The 4,369-nt window shown below is 37.3% G+C and overlaps 1 non-coding gene across 1 annotated transcript; it reads left to right on the top strand.

The window, feature by feature from the left end:
- Positions 1-410: 410 nt before the first annotated feature.
- LOC119825808 lies at positions 411-514 on the top strand. The gene has a single exon (XR_005287277.1). It is a non-coding gene; the product is annotated as a U6 spliceosomal RNA (small nuclear RNA).
- The last annotated feature ends 3,855 nt before the right edge of the window (positions 515-4,369 follow it).

Consider the following 4,369-nt stretch of genomic DNA (forward strand, 5'->3'; position numbering starts at 1 on the left):
TTTTAGAAAGAATGAAAAATAAAACCAAGTTGTGTGAATAGAACAAAATAAGAGGAGGTGCTAACATGTTGAGTTTGATGTTTAGTTTTTAATGTTTTATTTTGGAGCAAGAACCAAATAAATATTGTTAAAGGGGGAACAAAATAGTTTTTAAATTATTTGATCTCTATAATGTTAGATAATGAAAGAAATGAAAAAGCAGACTCAGCCATTAGAAAAATGTATAGATAAGAAATTAAACTACTTTCCATGCTACAGAAAGCACAGTGAACTGCACTGGACTCTAACAGTTTATCCTTTGTCTTTTGTGTTGTTTTTATACTCTTGCCCAATGAGAAACAAAGCAGATAACAATTCGCTAGATTGCTTACCTCCTCTTGTCATCTCTTCGGGTGAAATAATTCAATTACGTGCTTGCTTAAGCAGCATGTATACTAAAATTGCAACTACACAGTAGATTCACAGGGCCTAGAGCAAGGATGACATAGAAGTTTATGAAGCATTCCATATTTTCCCCAGTAACATTATTATTATAATAACCAAGCCAGACAAAAACACAACAATAACAACAACAAAGAAACGATAGGGTAATATTGCTGATGAACATAGGTTTAAAGAGTCTCAATAAAATACTTACAAACCAAACACAGACACACACCATGACTTCTTTTTAAAAGGAGTTTTTTTATTTACTCCCTTGACACTAGCAAAACTTTGGTTTCTTTGAATCTCTTTAGAAAGTTTTGTATTATAACTTCAGGCTATACATATCACAGACAAGTTTCTTATAAGCACAACATGGAGTAAAAACAAAACTGTATTTATCTGTGGCACCTTATGTAATCAAACTCACGAAAAGATTGAGGTTTTCAATTGAGTTAAAGAAACGACCAATACTTTGTCTTTTCATGATAATAGTTTTTATCTGAAGTTTAAAATAAAGTATTTCAATGTTTAAGTCTTATATAGAAGTTTTTGATTTATAAAGACTTCCAATATTCAAGTATTTGTTAGGATACAAAACTTATCGGTGAGATGATGTAATGCGATGGAGTAGCAGGACCACCTCTTTGTCTGTTGAATTCCTAAGGCCATTGATTAATGCGATCAATGGAGCAGCAGAGCACAGATCTGGTTAAAGACTCCCTGGTTTTATTGGCAATTTGGGAACTTGGGCTTTATGCTTAGGATGCAATCTGAAAGCAGAAAATCTCGTGTCTTCTACTTTTAAGGAAAGAGTGCATTGTTGTTTCATCCAGAGGTGGAGAAGATAGAACGATCTGAGAGCTGAAGAGCATGTGGTTTAACTGTTGACTCAAGGGTTCTTTACAGTGAGACCCTTGGATTGTCCTTGAGGTGAAATTTTAGATAAAAACCAATTATGTGCTATAAACTGTATTGTGTACTTTTTAAGCTGCATGCTGAAAGAAAACTTGTTGCTGTGTGTGGTGTGTGTGTATGTACGTAGGCAGACCCAAGGGTGATGTTGAATGTCTTCCTCAATCGATCTCCACCTGAGTTTTGAAGCTGCCTAGTCTGACTGGTCAGTGATCTCCAAGGTTCCAGTTCCATCTGCCTCCCCACCATTTGGCTTTCGGACACACGCTGCGTGTGTATTCTAGAGATCTTAGTTTAGGTTCCCATACTTGTGCAACAGGCCCTTCATCCACTCACTGATCCATCTCCCCATCCTGAGTCATTGCTTTTGAGTGAATTATTTAACCCCTATACAATGTTAAAAATTATAACATGTATTTATTTTGCACTATTCCAGTCATTGGATCATTTTCTTTTTGTTCTGAGACCCTGAACACTGAGGTTTATCTGCACAGGCAATGATGCTCTCATGAATTCAACACTGCTCCTGAGACAGAATGACTAAAGAAACTGTTAATTCATAACAGCCTTGTGTTAAACGAAAAATCAGGTTACGGCGCAACTTCCCATGAGTAGTTTCAAAGAACATCACTCATCCTCCCACTGCCTGTTTGGAAAATGAGTTCCTGCTAGTGTTTTTATTGCTTGGGTGTGCATGCCTTCTGGGAGGATGTGTAGAATTCTGACTGGATGTGACTTGACATGATTTGAGTTTTTTTTCTCATTTTTTTATTAAAAATTTCCATCTTCTCCCCTCCTCCTCCCCCTTCCCTCCCCTCCCTTCCACCCATACCCCCACTCCTCCCCTCTCCAAGACAAAGAGCCATCAGGGTTCCCTTCACTATGTTAAGTCCAAGGTCCTCCCAGCTCCCCCTAAGTCCAGGAAGGTGAGCAACCAAACTGACAAGGCTCACAGTGAGCCTGTCCATGCTGTAGAGTTCATGCTCATTGCCGTTGTCCTTGGTTTCTCAGTCCTCCTCCACGATTTGAGTTTTTTTTTTTTTAAACAAATTACTGTAGTTCTCTTGTCTTGAAAGGGCCAGAAAGAATTAAGTAATTAACATATACTGACTAACTAACTAACACAACTCACATGTCTTGTTATTGAACCTTAAAACTGGGAAGTTATTGGTACAAACACAGGCGGTAAGAAGTATTGTCTAGGTTACCAGGATCAGCATCAAATTAACTGATCCTAACATGCCAACATGCCTTCTTCCGGCTTCTGCTTACATAAATCAGGTACACCGACTACTAGCTTCATCTAAATAACTGGTTACCATTCTCATTTTTGGTCTTCCTAACTTTTAACAAATTACGTTTTTGTTGGTGATACAGAGCTACAGAGAAAGAACTCACTTTAGCTATAGTTGGAAGGGCCAGTCCATAAGCCGTGTGCTGCTGGCAGGCCCATACTCACACACTGTTATAATTAACTTCTTTGCTGTTATGTCAGAATGACAGAGTAAATCTTGTAGCAATGGCAGCCAGTGTTTATAATAAAGCAGTGTGGTGGTTGTAACATTAGTCAGTGTATAGATTTAATAACTAGATCATTGCTTTTATGAGCATCTTTTGGGTGTGGTATACCCAGCGGAGAGGAATATCAGAGCCCTCGTTACACATTTTAATCACTGTTATTCCCAAGTACTGGAAACTGGGTCATTTTCTCACTGAGCTTTGTGGGAACCTTTCCATCATCCAATGAAGATAGTAGAAGTCATCTTAAGTGTTAAAAATTGCCAAGTGATGAAAATTTGGACATTAAATAACATTATCCATTATTTCTTCTCTACCTTGGGCCCTGTCTCACTAAGTTCTTTTTATTTCCTAAACTTTAACCTTCTGCAGAATGCCATTTCAAATGGTCTAGGCTAGGAATTCCATGTCTTTTACCTGGTGCAAGCAATAGTCTCATGAAGATTCAGATTTTTTTGATATAGTTCTTTTTCAGAGCATTACTGAAAGAATTAATGTCTTATGTCCAACTGGATTTGATGTGTTTAAATATAGCAATTGTCCAGCATATGCACAGGGAATGGGCATGCAAGATAAACCAAAATAAATCATCCCACTTATGATATTAATAAACTTATGAGAAAACAAACAAAAGCAACATGATAAAGAATGTAACAATGCTATACCTAGCATTTTGTTCTTGTTTTTAATTAAGATCTATGAATCTTTACTTTGTATATAATATTAAAATGGGCATTATATATACAGCAAAATATACAATTATTTTTTCTTAATTAATGTGTTTAATTTACCTATATGTAAAGACATTCACACTGTTTAGGATAAAAGGATCTGCTAAAGATTCAATGAAAGAAGCTTAGACTGGTCTTGCCTGCTGTCTGTGTGGTGGAGGTTGTGTACACAGGACAGAGTTCCATGAGAAAAGACAGGGTGTAAGAAAGACCTGGGTGTTGTCTTGTCAACTAAGTGTAGAAGATACTCATTAGAACCTTCTGCAATCTACAATTCATATTGATGTACTGTGGGTAGTTCGGGCATCTTAGAAGTTGCTATACCACCGAAGAAAATGATACTTTCTGCCCCAACTACCATTAACTGCCCAATAGTTCCTCACGGAGTGGTGGGACCTCACTGGTACATCCCCTAATTTCAGTTATGTATTAACTGGTTTGTGGTTGTCATAGGATACTTAAAAGAAACCTAAATTTATTCCATGACAATTTCTTCTATGTATAAAATATATTCTGATTACATCTACCCTTATCCTGTCTGATTCCCTTCCCATCTGCTCTAATCCTCCCCTTTTCATTAAAAGTCCTTCTCCTGATTTCATGTCATTTTGTTTTGTAGCCTACGGATACACATAATATGCACATTCCTGGGGATTTGTAGCTAGCCATCGAATAATAGGAGACTCAACCATTGTCTAGACCAATGACTTCCCCTCCCTCAACATCCATCTATCAATAAACAATAGATCCCCAGGCAAGTGATCCCCATGACCTCCAAACAC

The sequence above is a fragment of the Arvicola amphibius genome, chromosome 10, assembly GCF_903992535.2.
Source record: "Arvicola amphibius chromosome 10, mArvAmp1.2, whole genome shotgun sequence".
NCBI lineage: Eukaryota > Metazoa > Chordata > Mammalia > Rodentia > Cricetidae > Arvicola > Arvicola amphibius.